A 15,824-nucleotide genomic window follows, 5' to 3' on the forward strand; every position below is an offset into this window, starting at 1 on the left:
TTTGAAATGACACATGTTCTCATGTACTCTCTCCTGTTTTCACTGTAGTAGAAGCAAAGTGTGGCATTTTGAGACCAGAGAGTACCACTTTCTCTGAGGACAATAATTCTGATAGTAACATTGAAGATGTGGTTGAAACATTTCCCAAACCATCACCCTGGTTTGAGGGCATCTGTCAGCCTGTCTTCCCATCACCTGAGCCTGTTCCAAAACTTCCCAAGTCTGTAGCAGGCCTTGGTCCTACAAAGGTAAGTGGTTCTGTTTGTAACTCTTCTTTCCCTGTACTTGTTTACATACCATTCCCCTGATCCTTATGAAGACAGAAAGAATCCCACCAGAGAAATAGAAGCCCTCAAAGTCACAATACGAAATGGTGTGATAATAAGAGTCATACATGTGCATGATTCAGATTTATAAATATTGGCATACTAAGTATACCATTATGAAAGTACTGAATTACAAAGCACTGAGGAAAAACAACTAGATGAATATGAAGATGGGGAGGAGGATGAAGGGGAAGAATTCCTTTAAGAAGGACAAGATGAATATAAGATGGAATGAGGGTGAAGATGAGACAGATTATTTTACACACACAACAGAAATAGTGGGGGTAAGTCAGACCAGGAACTCTTATGTTATATTTCTGCGAGACATTATTTCAAATTCAACGTAAGAAGAGAAAGTGAGGTCATGAAAAAACAATGCTCATACTCTTTTGAATGGCATATAGCTGATTTTTATGAAGAACTGAAAGAAAATGTGTTCCTTATTGTTTTTGGTGGTTGTTTTCGAGGTTGGTGGTGGTTCTTGCTTTTTCGTTCAATTGAAGTGTAGTCAGTTTAAAATACCGTGTAAGTTTCAGGTGTACAGTAACGTGATTTGTTTATACTTGTGTATGTACATATGTTTTTTGAATATAGTTCCCTTTGGAAGTCCATTTAAATTTGAAGTGTTTTCTCTTTAAAATTTTCTCTTTTAAAAATCTCACTTTGAAATTAATGAAGCAATGTCTTCTATTTAACCTAGCAAAACTTTTGTTTAGCGACAATTCAAGATGAGCCCTGTTTTAGGCCTTAGGAGATGTATTGTGAATTAAGAATTTTTGGCCCTTCTGTTTCTTGTGGTTTCTAACTTCAGTTCAGTTCAGTCGCTCATTCGTGTCTGACACTATATACTTAAATGTACTCACCTAATTTATCTTAAACTGTTTGCTATAACCTTGGTGGGTGTTTTAGATCTTTCTGAAAATAAAGAGGAAATAAAGAAGCATTCTATTTATCCTTTTTACTAAAATTATAATTTATAATTTTATAAATGAGATTCTTAATCTCTTTTCATTAAATGAGAAAATTTTCAGCTGCAACAACTTGAAAGAAAAACTGGAGAACTATATTTTTTCCTCTGGAGAAATTCTGATTTCTTTTTCTGAATGTCAGCAAATAATGGGTAATTACATACATTAAGTGAATGAAATCACGACTTATGCTTTTTTCTTATTTAGACTACTTGTTATTATAAAATCATAAGGAAAGAAAAAATACCACCAGAGTTTATAAAATTATCTATGGAAGATATTTTTTCTTTTAAAAATATCTCTAGCAACATGTACATTCTTTGTGATTTTTATTTATCTTTTATTTTAATTGGAGGCTAATTATAGTATCATAGTGGTCTTGCCATATGTTGACATGGATCAGCCATGGATGTACAATGTGTTCCCCATCCTCAACCCCCCTCCCACCTCCCTCCCCATCCCATCCCTCAGGGTCATCCCAGTGCACCAGCCCTGAGCACCCTGTCTCATGCATCCAACCTGGACTGGCAATCTGTTTCACATATGATAATATATATGTTTCAATGCTATTCTCTCAAATCATCCCACCCTCGCCTTCTCCCACAGAGTCCAAAAGACTGTTCTATACATCTGTGTCTCTTTTCTGTCTCACATATAGGGTCATCATTACCATCTTTCTAAATTCCCTATATATGTGTTAATATACTGAGTTGGTGTTTTTTTTCTTTCTGACTTACTTCACTCGGTATAATAGGCTCCAGTTTCATCCACCGCATTAGAACTGATTCAAATGCATTCTTTTTAATGGCTGTGTAATATTCCATTGTGTATATGTACCACAGCTTTCTTATCCACTTGTCTGCTGATGGACATCTAGGTTGCTTCCACGTCCTGGCTATTGTAAACAATGCTGTGATGAACACTGGAGTACATGTGTCTCTTTCACTTCTGGTTTCCTCAGTGTGTATGCCCAGGAGTGGGATTGCTGGGTCATATGGCAGTTCTATTTCCAGATTTTTAAGGAATCTCCACACTGTTCTCCATAGTGGCTGTACTAGTTTGCATTCCCACCAACAGTGTAAGAAGGTTCCCTTTTCTCCACACTCTCTCCAGCATTTACTGTTTGTATCCATTCTGACTGGAGTAAGATGGTACCTCATTGTGGTTTTGATTTGTGTTTCTCTGATAATGAGTGATGTTGAGCATTTTTCACGTGTTTGTTAGCCATCTGTATGTCTTCTTTGGAGAAATGTCTGTTTATTTCTTTGGCCCATTTTCTGATTGGGTCGTTTATTTTTCTGGAATTGAGCTGCAAGAGCTGCTTGTATATTTCTGACATTAATTCTTTCTCAGCTGCTTCATTCGCTATCATTTTCTCCCATTCCGAAGGCTGTCTTTTCACTTTGCTTATAGTTTCGTTTGTTGTGCAGGAGCTTTTAAGTTTAATTAGGTCCCATTTGTTTATTTTTGCTTTTATTTTCATTACTCTGGGAGGTGGGTCATAGAGGATCCTGCTATGATTTATGTCGGAGAGTGTTTTGCCTATATTTTCCTCTAGGAGTTTTGTAGTTTCTGGTCTTACATTTAGATCTTGAAGCCATTTTGAGTTTATTTATGTGTATGGTGTTAGGAAGTGTTGTAGTTTCATTCTTTTACAAGTGGTTGACCAGTTTTCCCAGCACCACTTGTTAAAGAGATTGTCTTTTCTCCATTGTATATTCTTGCCTCCTTTGTCATCGATAAGGTGTCCATAGGTGCATGGATTTACCTCTGGGCTTTCTATTTTGTTCCATTGATCTATTCTGTCTTTGTGCCAGTACCATACTGTCTTGATGACTGTAGCTTTAGTATAACCTGAAGTCAGGCAGGTTGACTCCTCAACTTCCATTCTTTTTTCTCAAGATTGCTTTGGCTATTCAAGGTTTCTTGTATTTGCATACAAATTGTGATATTATTTGTTCTAGTTCTGTGAAAAATACCATTGGTAGCTTGATAGAGATTGCATTGAATCGATAGATTGCTTTGGATCGTATGCTCATTTTCACTATATTGATTCTTCAAGTCCATGAATAAGGTATATTTCCCCATCTATTTGTGCAGTCTTTGATTTTTTTTAACACTGTTTCATAGTTTTCCATAGATAGGTTTTTGTTTCTTTAGGTAGGTATATTCCTAAGTATTTTATTTTCATTGCAATGGTGAATGGAATTGTTTTCTTAATTTCTTTTTCTATTTTCTCATTGTTAGTGTATAGGAATGCAAGGGATTTCTTTTTTTTTTTCTTCCCTAATTATTTTTATTATTTGGAGGTTACTTACTTTACAATATTGTAGTTTTTTTTTTTTCTTTTGCCATACATTGACATGAACCAGCCATGGATTTACATATGTTCCCCACCCTGAACCTACCTCCCACCTCCCTTCCCATCCCATCCCTCTGGGTCATCCCAGTGCACCAAGCCAAGCACTTGTCTCATGCATCCAACCTGGACTGGCAATCTGTTTCACACTTGATAATATACACGTTTTGATGCTGTTTTCTCAGATCATCCCCTCGCCTTCTCCCATAGAGACCAAAAGTCTGTTCTATACATGTGTGTCTCTTTTTCTCTCTTGCATATAAGGTTATCATTACCATCATTCTAAATTCTATATATATGCATTAGTATACTGTATTGGTGTTTTTCTTTCTGGCTTACTTCACTCTGTATAATGGGCTCCAGTTTCATCCACCTTATTAGAACTGATTCAAATGCATTCTTTTTAATGGCTGAGTAATATTCCATTGTGTATATATACCACAGCTTTCTTATCCATTCGTCTGCTGATGGGCATCTAGGTTGCTTCCATGTCCTGGCTATTATAAACAGTGCTGTGATGAACATTGGGGTACACGTGTCTCTTTCAATTCTGGTTTCCTTGGTGTGTATGCCCAGGAGTGGGATTGCTGGGTCACATGGCAGTTCTATTTCCGGATTTTTAAGGAATCTCCACACTGTTCTCCATACTGGCTGTATTGGTTTGCATGCCCACCAACAGTGTAAGAGGGTTCCCTTTTCTCCACACCTTCTCCAGCATTTATTGCTTGTAGAGTTTTGGATAGCAGCCATTCTGACTGGCGTGTAATAGTACCTCATTGAGATTTTGATTTGCATTTCTCTGATAATGAGTGATGTTGAGCATCTTTTCATGTGTTTGTTAGCCATCTGTGTCTCTTCTTTGGAGAAATAACTGTTTAGATATTTGGCCCATTTATTGCTTGTGTCATTTATTTTTCTGGAATTGAGCTGCAGGAGTTGCTTGTATATTTTTGAGATTACTCTTTTCTCTGTTTCTTCATTTGCTATTATTTTTTCCCATTCTGAAGGCTGTGTTTTCACGTTGCTTATAGTTTCCTTTGTTGTGCAAAAACTTTTTTTTTCCATTGATTTTTATGAGTTGGAGGCTAATTACTTTACAATATTGTAGTGGTTTTTACCATACATTCTCATGAATCCGCCATGGATTAACATGTATTCCCCATTCCGATCCCCTCTCCCACCTCCCTCTTCATCGTGGAATATTACTCAGCCATTAAAAAGTATTCATTTGAATCAGTTCTAATGAGATGGATGAAACTGGAGCCCATTATACAGAGTGAAGTAAGCCAGAAAGATAAAGACCAATACAGTATACTAACACATATATATGGAATTTAGAAAGATGGTAACGATAACTCTATATGCAAAACAGAAAAAGAGACACAGATGTGCAAAAGCTTTTAAGTTTAATTAGGTCCCATTTGTTTATTTTTGCTTTCATTTCCAATATTCTGGGAGGTGGGTCATAGAGGATCTTGCTGTGATTTATGTCGGAGAGTGTTTTGCCTATATTTTCCTCTAGGAAGTTTTGTAGTTTCTGGTCTTACGTTTAGATCTTGAAGCCACTTTGAGTTTATTTTTGTGTATGGTGTTAGGAAGTGTTGTAGTTTCATTCTTTTACAAGTGATTGATCAGTTTTCCCAGCATTCTGGTCTTACATTTAGATCTCGAAGCCACTTTGAGTTTATTTTTGTGTATGGTGTTAGGAAGTGTTGTAGTTCATTCTTTTAGAAGTGATTGACCAGTTTCCCCAGCACCACTTGTTAAAGAGGTTGTCTTTTTCCACTGTATATTCTTGCCTCCTTTGTCATCGATTAGGTGTCCATAGATGAATGGATTTACCTCTGGGCTTTCTATTTTCTTCCATTGATCAGTATTTTTGTCTTTGTGCCAGTACCATACTGTCTTGATGACTGTAGCTTTGCAGTATAGCCTGAAGTCAGGCAGGTTGACTCCTCCAGTTCCATTCTTCTTTCTCAAGATTGCCTTGGCTATTCGAGGTTTCTTGTATTTGCATACAAATTGTGATATTATTTGTTCTAGTTCTGTGAAAAATACCATTGGTAGCTTGATAGGGATTGCATTGAATCGATAGATTGCTTTGGCTCGTATGCTCATTTTCACTATATTGATTTTTCCAGTCGATGAACATGGTATATGTCTCCATCTACTTGTGTCCTCTCTGATTTCTTTCATCAGTGTTTTATTGTTTTCTATATACAGGTCTTTTGTTTCTTTAGGTAAGTAGATTCATAAGTATTTTATTTTTTTCGTTGCAATGCTGAATGGAATTGTTTCCTTAATTTCTCTCTCTGTTTTCTCCTTGTTAGTATATAGGAATGCAAGGGATTTCTGTGTGTTAATTTTATATCCTGCAACTTTTCTATATGCATTGGTTAGCTCTAGGAATTTTCTGGTAGAGCCTTTAGGGTTTTCTATGTAGAGGATCATGTCATCTGCAAACAGTGAGAGTTTTACTTCCTCTTTTCCTATCTGGATTCCTTTTATTTCTTTTTCTGCTCTGATTGCTGTGGCCAAGACTTCCAAAAGTATGTTGAATAGTAGTGGTGAGAGTGGGCACCCTTGTCTTGTTCCTGACTTTAGGCGAAATGATTCCAGTTTCTCACCATTGAGGATAGTGTTTCCTGTGGGTTTGTCATATACAACTTTTATTGTGTTGAGGTATGTTCTTTCTATTCCTGATTTCTTCAGTTTTTTTTTTTTTATCATAAATGGATGTTGAATTTTGTCAATGACTTTCTCTGCATCTATTGAGATATTCATATGGTTTTTATCTTTCAATTTGTTAATGTGGTGTATTACATTGATTGATTTGTGAATATTGAAGAATCCTTGCATCCCTGGGATAAAGCCCACTTGGCCATGATGTATGATCTTTTTAATATGTTGTTGGATTCTGTTTGCTAGAATTTTGTTAAGGATTTTCGCATCTACGTTCCTCAATGATATTGGCCTGTAGTTTTCTTTTCCTGTGGCATCTTTGTCAGGTTTTCATATGAGGGTGATGGTGGCCTCATAGAATGAGTTTGGATGTTTACATTCTTCTGCAATTTTCTGGAAGAGTTTGAGTAGGATAGGTGTTAGCACTTCACTAAATTTTTGGTAGAATTCAGCTGTGAAGTCGTCTGGTCCTGGGCTTTTGTTTGCTGGAAGAGTTCTGATTACAGTTTCAATTTCTGTGCTTGTGATGGGTCTGGAATGATTTTCTATTTCTTCTTGGTTTAGTTTGGGAAAGATACTTTTCTAAGAATTTGTTCATTTCTTCCAAGTTGTCCATTTTATTGGCATATAGTGGCTGATAGTCGTCTCTTATGATCCGTTGTATTTCTGTGTTGTCTTTTGTGATCTCTCCATTTTCATTTCTAATTTTGTTGATTTGATTTTTCTCCCTTTGTTTCTTGAGGAGTCTGACTAATGGTTTGTCAATTTTTTTTTAAATCTTCTCAAAGAACCAGCTTTTAGCTCTGTTGACTTCTGCTATGGTCTCTTTTGTTTCTTTTGCATTTATTTCTGCCCTGATTTTTAAGATTTATTTCCTTCTACTAACCTGCAGGTTCTTCATTTCTTCCTTTTCTAGTTGCTCTAGGTGTAGAGTTAGGTTATGTATTTGACTTTTTTCTTGTTTCTTGATATCAGCCTGTATTGCTATGAACCTTCCCCTTAGCATTGTTTTTACAATGTCCCATAGGTTTTAGATTGTTGTGTTTTTGTTTTCATTCATGTCTATGCATATTTTGAATTCCTTTTTGATTTCTTCTGTGATTTATTGGCTTTTCAGGAGCGTGTTGTTCAGCCTCCATTCGCTGGAATTTTTAATAGATTTTCTCCTTTAATGGACCTCTAATCTTCCTGCATTGTGGTCAGGAAAGATGCTTGGAATGATTTCAGCTTTTTAAAATTTACCAAGGCTAGATGTATGGCCCAGGATGTGATTTGTCTTGGAGAACGTTCCATGTGCACTTGAGAGAAAGGTGAAATTCATTGTTTTGGAGTGAAATGTCCTATAGATATCAATTGGGTCTAGCTGATCCATTGTGTCATTTAAAGTTTGTGTTTCCTTGTTAATTTTCTGTTTAGTTGAAATATCCATAGGTGTGAGTGCACGTATTAAAGTCTCCTACTATTATTGTGTTATTGTTAATTTCCCCTTTCATACTTGTTAGCATTTGCCTTACATATTGTGGTGCTCCTATGTTGGGTGCATATATATTTATAATTGTTATGTCTTCTTCCTGGATTGATCCTTTGATCATTATGTAGTGTCCTTTGTCTCTTTTCACAGCCTTTATTTTAAAGTCTATTTCATCTGATATGAGTATTGCTACTCCTGCTTTCTTTTGGTCTCTATCTGCATGGAATATTTTTTCCCAGCCCATTACTTTCTGTCTGTATGTGTCCCCTGTTTTGAGGTGGGTAGGTCTTTTGTAGACAACATATGTAGTGGTCTTGTTTTTGTATCCATTCAGCCAGTCTTTTTCTTTTGGTTGGGACATTCAACTCATTTACATTTAAGGTATTTATTGATAAGTATGATCCTGTTGTCATTTATTTTGTTGTTTTGAGTTCAAGCTTATAACCCTTTCTGTGTTTCCTGTCTAGAGACGATCCTCTAGCATATGTTGAAGAGCTGGTTTGGTGGTGCTGAATTCTCTCAGCTTTTGCTTGTCTGTAAAGCTTTTGATTCCTTCTTCATATGTGAATGAGATCCTTGCTGGGTACAGTAATCTGGCTTGTAGGTTTTTCTCTTTCTTCACTTTAAGTATGTCCTGCCATTCCCTTCTGGCCTGAAGAGTTCCTATTGAAAGATCAGCTGTTATCCTTATGGGGATCCCTTTGTGTGTTATTTGTTGTTTTTCCCTTGCTGCTTTCAGTATTTGTTATTTGTGTTTGATCTTTGTGAATTTGATTAATTTGTGTCTTGGGGTGTTTCGCCTTGGGTTTATCCTGTTTGGGACCCTCTGGGCTTCTTGGGCTTGGGTGACTATTTCCTTCCCCATTTTAGGGAAGTTTTCAATTATTATCTCCTCAAGTATTTTCTCATGGTCTTTCCTTTTGTCGTCATCTTCTGGGACTCCTGTGATTCGAATGTTAGGGTGTTTAACATTGTCCCAGAGGTCCCTGAGGTTATCCTCATTTCTTACAATTATTTTTTTTTCCTCTCTGCTTCATTTATTTCTACCACTCTATCTTCTACCTCATTTACCCTATCTTCTGTCTCTCCTATTCTACTCTTGGTTCCCTCCAGAGTGTTTTTGATCTCATTTATTGCATTATTCATTATTGATTGACTCTTTTTATTTCTTCTAGGTTCTTGTTAAACATTTCTTGCATCTTCTCAATCCTTGTCTCCAGGCTATTTATCTGTAACTCCGTTTTGTTTTCAAGATTTTGAATCATTTTCACTATCATTCTTTGGAATTCTTTTTCAGGTACTTCCCTATCTCCTCCTCTTTTGTTTGGTTTGGTGGGCATTTATCCTGTTCCTTTACCTGCTCAGCATTTCTCTGCCTTTTCATCTTGTTCAGATTGCTGTGTTTGGGGTGGCCTTTCTGTATTCTGGCAGTTTGTGGTTTCTCTTTATTGTGGGGGTTCCTCACTGTGGGTGGGGTTGGACAGGTGGCTTGTCAAGGTTTCCTGGTTCGGGAAGCTTGCGTTGGTGTTCTGATAGGGGGAGCTGGATCTCTCTCTCTGAAGTGCAATGAAGTGTCCAGTAGTGAGTTTTGAGATGTCTATTGGATTGGTGTGCCTTTGGACATCCTGTATATTGAAGCTCAGGGATATGTTCCTGCGTTGCTGGAGAAGTTGCGTGGTATGCTTTGCTCTGGAACTTGTTGGCTTTTGGGTGGTGCTTGGTTTCAGTGTAGGTATGGAGGGTTTTGGATGAGGCTTTTGGATTAATGTTCCCAGGAGTCAGGGGTTCTCTGGTGTTCTCAGGTTTTGGACTTACGCCTCCTGCCTCTGGTTTTCAGTCTTATTCTTACAGTAGCCTCCAAACTTCTCCATCTATACAGCACTGATGATAAAATGTCTAGGTTAATGATGAAAAGTTTCTCCACACTGAGGGATCCCCAGAGAGGTTCACAGAGTTACATGGAGAAGAGAAGAGGGAGGAGGGAGATAGAGGTGACCAGGAGGAGAAGAGGGGGAATCAAAAGGGGAGAGAGCAAGCTAGCCAGTAATCACTTCCCTATGTGCTCTCCACAGTCTGGACCCCTCAGAGATGTTCATGGAGTTACACAGAGAAGAGAAGAGGGAGGAAGGAGACAGAGGTGGCCAGGAGGATAAAAGGGGGAATCAAAAGGAGAGAGACAGATCCAGCCAGTAATCAGTTCCCTAAGTGTTCTCCACAGCCCAGAACACACAAAGAGATTCACAGAGTTGGGTAGAGAAGAGAAAGGAAAGGGCGGAGATAGAGGTGACCTTGTGGAGACAAGGAGAGTCAAAAGGGGGAGAGAGCAATCAAGCCAATAATCACACTCCCAAGTAAAAATGGGTACTGAAGATTGAGTTCTTAAAGGTACAAAATTGATAACAAATGCCAAAAAGCAAAGATTAAAAATCTAGAGTAGAGGTTAGACTCTCAAAAACACAATATTAAGAAAAGAAAACAAAGTCACAAAAAATTATAAACTATATATATGAAGTTTGCTTTTCAAATAGGGTCTTTTTTTTTTTTTGCAAGGTAATAGTGGGTTGTAAAAATGAAAATTAAAGGAGTGATAGAGGACTTAAAAATAAAAAAAAATATTTAAACATGATAATAGTACAAATAGATCTAGGAATTTCTCTGTAGCTGTTGCAGGCATTGTGGGGTCAATTCAGTTTCAGATAGTTCCTTGATCCAGCTTATACCTCTCAAGATCTATTGGCCCCTTCCAACATAGTCACTGCTAACTTCAGGGTTTTAATCTGTTGCACCTGTCATCTCCAAAGTGGTTCCCTCTGTTTGTTTTAGCTTCTTCTGTTTGCTGGTCTCTTCAAGTGTCTAATTTCTGTCCAGACACAAGGGGCGAAGGTGGTCACTTACTTAAGCTCACCTGTTTAGTCCTGCTGTGGGGATGGAGGAACACTGCAAACAAATATCACCGGCGTGTGTGGGGAGTGCCCACAGTGTCTCGGCCACACTGGGTTTGCCCCCGCTCATGGCATGTGCACTTTCCCAGTGTACACTTCTCAGGCTCTAGGTCGCTCTGCCAGGAAACTGTCTGAGGCGGGCCCTGGATTGTGTGCACTTCCCAGGTCTAAGCCGCTCAGGTTCAGGTTCTCGTGTACCCCACAAGGGTGCAGACTCGGGTTAGGCCTGTGTTTTGTGCCCCTCCCAGGTCTGAGCAGCACAGGTCACTAGGTGCTTGGCGAGCGTCATCTCCCCAGGTGGGGGGTGCGTCTTATCACCTCCTGGGTCCCAGCCACTGGGTTTCCTGGGTGACAATGGGCGTGGCCATCTCTGGTGTGCCATGTGTCTCTTCTGGGGAGCTGATCTCTAGCTGCGACCCTCCCAGCGGATGTCAACCGTCCAGAATCCCAAGAAGTTTTGGTTAGTGACGGGGTGCGTGCTTGCAGTTTGGTAGAGGATGCCTCTCTGGGGCCGAGTTTGCCCCTTTCCAGCTCTGGCTGCCCGCCTCCTGCCTCCCTGCCTCCGGCAGGGCATGAGGTGGTCTGCAGTGGGCTAGCTCTCCTCTGGTATTCACTCAGTGCTTTGTTCTGTGGGCGGGCCTGGTAGTGCCTTAGTTTAGGGCTTTTTGCGGGATAGTTCTCTCTCTCTCTTTTGTCCCCCTCTCTCTCTCTGGCTGTCCTACAGTTTAGGTTGCTATCTCATGTTAGTTCCCTCAGATTGCCCTCAGGGCATTCAGGCCTGGTCCTCAACATAAGCAATGCAGCCCCCCCTTGCTGGTGGCGGATGCGAGCACTGGGAGTTGCCGTTAGGCACATAATCTGTGGGTTTTATTTATTTATTTATTTATTTTTCCTCCTTGTTACATGGCCCTCTGACATTCCAAATCTCCCCACAGACCCGCCGGTGAGAGTGTTTCCTGGTGTTTGGAATCCTCTCTTCTTTTAAGACTCCCTTCCTGGGATGGATCCCCATCCCTACCTCTTTTGTCTCTCTTTTTATCTTTTATATTTTGTCCTACCTCCTTTCGAAGGCAATGGGCTGACTTTCTGGGTGCCTGATGGTCTCTGCCAGCATTCAGAAGTTGTTTTCTGGAGTTTGCTCAGCATTCAAATGATCTTTCGATGAATTTGTGAGGAGAAAGTGGTCTCCCCGTCCTATTCTTCTGCCATCTTAGGACCGCCCCCCATTTTATTTTAAAGGAACTTTATTAATTTCAGTGTTTATAGATGTTAAATTACCATGTCAATTCTTTGTTATACATGTGAAACTAACATGTAAATTCTTCCATATCAGAAAGTTAGTCATTTTGGTTACTTGATTTTTTTTAGTTTGTTCTTTTTTTCCTGATATGATTATTGAGTCCTGCTTGATCATCATAAATGTATTTGAAAACTTTTAAACCTTCAACTTGGATAATCATCGTTTTACTCCTTTTTTTTTATGTCTAGATCATTCCTTTCATCTTTCCCTGCCATTCCAGAAGACATAGATAGGATACTAGAATCGTCAGTGTGCTGTTTATAGGGAAAGAAACAGTCAACCATGTGAATGTTCAAATAGGGTTGTAAAAAATTCATTTATTCTTAACTGAAGAATAATCGCTTCCCAGAATTTTGTGTTTTCTGTCATACATCAACAAGAATCAGCCATAGGTACACCCACGTCCCCTCCCTCCCAAACCCCCCTCCATCTCCCTCTCCATCCCATCCTTCTTGATTGTTGCAGAGCCCCTCTTGAGTTCCCTGAGTGATAGAGCAGATTCCCATTGGCTATCTATTTTACAGATTGAATTGTAAATTTCCATGTTATTCTCTCCATCCATCTCACCCTCTCCCCTCTTCCCTTCCCCCGTGCCTATAAGTCTGTTCTCTATGTCTGTTTCTCCATTGCTGTCCTGCAAATAAATTCATCAGTACCATCTTTCTAGATTCCATATATATGCATTAGTATATGATATTTATATTTCTCTTTCTGACTTACTTCACTCTGTATAATAGGCTCTAGGTTCATCCACCTCGTTAGAACTGACTCAAATGTGTTCCTTTTTACAGCTGAGTAATATTCCTTTGTATATATGTACCACCACTTCTTCATCCATTCATCTGTCAATGGCCATCTAAGTTGCTTCCATGTTCTAGCTATCATAAATAGCACTGCAATGAAAATCAGAGTGCATGTGTCTTTTCCACTTTGGTTGCCTCAGGGTATACTCCTGGCAGTGGGATTGCTGGGTCATATGGTGGTTTTATTCCAGTTTCTGAAGGAATCTGCCTAGCATCTTCCATAGTGGTTGTATCAATTTACCTTCCCACCAGCAGCCTCCACAGCCTCTCCACCATTCATTGTTTGTAGACTTTTTGATGATGGCCATTCTGACTGGTGTGAGGTGGTATCTCGTTGTGGCTGAGTGGTGAAGAATCGGCCTGCAGTGGGAGACCTGGGTTTGATCCCTGAGTTGGGAAGGAAGGCGTGGCAACCCACCCCAGTATTCTTGCCTGGGGAATCCAATGGACAGAGGAGCCTGGCAGGCTTCAGTCCGTAGGGTGGCACAGAGTCGGACACGACTGAAGCGACTAAGCAACAGCAGCAACAGCAGACTTTTGGATGATGGCCATTCTGACTGGTGTGAGGTGGTATCTCATTGTAGTTTTGAGTTTCATTTCAACTGTGATTTTTTACCACAAGATAGTGCTTGAAGCTTGAAGGTATTACTACATTTGGATTGACAAGTTGATCTGCAGGGAACATTTCAAGAGAAGAAAAGCATGGGAAATAGTGATAAATATGTGGGGTTATAATAACAGCAGTTAGCTTTAGTGATGTTTCAGTAAGTGCAAAGCATTTTGAATAGCTTACATAGCACGTGCAGAGTATCTTTATGGCAGCCGTACTTGAAGTAACATAAAGTAACGGTGCCCTGTTTGAAGGTGGCAGCTATGGAAGGAGATAAGAAGGGGCTGATCTCTTAGATGTGGCAACCACTGCTTGGTGATGCAGAACTGTGTTTGAATTCGGCATCCTGGTTCTGTCACATAGCAACTGTGGGATCTTGGCAAAATCTGTCTTAACCGGGTTAAAAGTAGGGTGCTTTCTTCAAAAGGGATTAGGAACTCTTCATGCAACCCATTGTTATCATTCATTCTAGCAGAGTGTCTCTGAGAGCCTTCCACAGAAGTATGTGGGTCATTTACCTGGAACTGCTGGTCAAAGAGGAAAAAAGACATTAAATGGACAAATAGAAGGTAAGAACTGTATTTTACAGAAAAATCATTTGACAGAATGTTGATGGAAAATGGGAATGCTGATATACTCTAATAGGCAAAGAAAATCACCTGTCAGATGGGTAGTGAGAAAAAAGACGAGAAAAGGAGGGCAATCGTGCATCTTATCAGGTGTCTACCACAGATTACACTGAGAATCCAGTTTAAGAAACTAAATTATTAGTTCTTAGACTTACTTCACGGTCCAGTGTTTTAAGACTTTGTCCAGTTAAGACTCTCCAATTCAGGCGGTGCAGTTTGATTCCCTGGTCAGGAAACTAAGATCCCATGTGACACATAACCAAAAGGAAATTATTAGTTCTATTTCAAGATAACTCTACGCCCCAAGGAAGGTCAAGAAATAAGAGGCCAGAGGGAATGAAAGATGAGAGAGGCAGAGGGTACCGGGAGGAAATGAGCAAAAGGAAGCACGGGTCTGTGGGGGAAGGTGGAATAAGTAATGAAGGTCCTGAGATAAAGGGAGAGTATTTGACATGGACGATGGATTTGAAGTGAGCGTCCGACACCAAAACTTGCCACGAAAGAACTGCAAAGTTCTCCCCCCTCTTCCTGTTGTACTCGTTATTAGGAAGACATTCAGAACTGACGTCTCCAGGCATGCAGAGCTGTGTTTTATGTTCTGTGGAGTGCGGGCATAGGAGCTCAGCTGTAAACGTGTGCAAATTGATGTCATGTGAAATTCTGCTGCCGTCTAGGATGGTATCACATGGGACAAAACAAGAGAGCTGGAAAGAGGAGAGAGCAGGGGGCGTGATGGGGAGACCAAGGAACCCACAGCCTCATAGAGAGTCCACTGGAAGTTTTCCAGCTGCTAATGCCATTTCAGTTTCGGGGGATGTGTTGGCGTGAGGAAACAGAGGCTGAGATTTCAGGAACATGAATTAAGTTGAAGTCATGTAGAAGCAGACTCTGTATAGACCAGAGTTTCTCAAATTTTAATTAGTCACTTGGGGACCATGTGTGAAGTGCACATGCTGAGCAGGAGATCTGAGAGTCTTTGTTTCTAACAAGCTCTCCAAGTAGCAAGGGTGTAGCCTTGCATTTAGAGAAATCTGGAAGAAGAGCAGTGGATAGTGCAGGACATAACAGGATCAAGGAAAAGCGTTATTTTGTGTTTCCTTCTGAGCGTGTTTATAGCCAGAGGGAAGCAAAGAGTTGAAGTAGCAGTTATCTGTGCATTGCTAAGCAAAGAAGGAGAAAGACCTGGTAGGGATGACCCATAGGAAGGATGTCAAGGGGGAAGATTTAAGTCCACAGATCCGGAGATTACCAGTTAGAGAGGAGAGAGTCTAGTGAAAGGACAAAGGGAGGTAAGCACGGCCTTAGGGAGGTGAGTTTGGAGTTGATGAGGACCCTTGAGAGCGCTCCTTCTAGATGACCTCAGTGTATTTACCCTGAAAAGAGATGAGATCATTATTGCTCCAGAGAATCCTGGAGGTGGCAGGGGGTGCTAGAAGTGGGGGAATTGGCAGCCCCTCGAGTAACTCTTAGGCATCAAAGATATATGTTGTACTGGTATTTGTTATTCAAATTAGATTAATTTGAAAATGGAGGCATTGGCTTCTTTTTTTTAAATGATAGCTGTTGCAATGGTGAATGGTATCGTTTCCTTAATTTCTCTTTCTGTTTTCTCATTGTTAGTGTATAGGAATGCCAAGAGATTTCTGTGTGTTAATTTTATATCCTGCAACTTTACTGTATTCATTGATTAGCTCTAGTAATTTTCTGGTAGAGTCTTTAGGGTTTTCTATGTAG

The 15,824-nt window shown here is 39.8% G+C and overlaps 1 long non-coding RNA gene across 3 annotated transcripts in view; it reads left to right on the plus strand.

The window, feature by feature from the left end:
* Positions 1–37: 37 nt before the first annotated feature.
* LOC110122936 (uncharacterized) overlaps positions 38–15,824 on the plus strand; it is a 28,359-nt gene continuing 12,572 nt past the window's right edge. For 2 of the 3 annotated variants that reach the window (XR_011486201.1, XR_011486202.1), the window contains exons 1-2: positions 38–248; positions 13,934–14,030. This is a non-coding gene — a long non-coding RNA (uncharacterized lncRNA). The remainder of the gene's footprint in view (positions 249–13,933; positions 14,031–15,824) is intronic. The other variant, XR_011486203.1, reaches the window with a different exon arrangement.

The sequence above is a fragment of the Odocoileus virginianus genome, unplaced genomic scaffold (genome assembly GCF_023699985.2).
Source record: "Odocoileus virginianus isolate 20LAN1187 ecotype Illinois unplaced genomic scaffold, Ovbor_1.2 Unplaced_Scaffold_42, whole genome shotgun sequence".
Taxonomy (NCBI): Eukaryota; Metazoa; Chordata; class Mammalia; order Artiodactyla; family Cervidae; genus Odocoileus; species Odocoileus virginianus.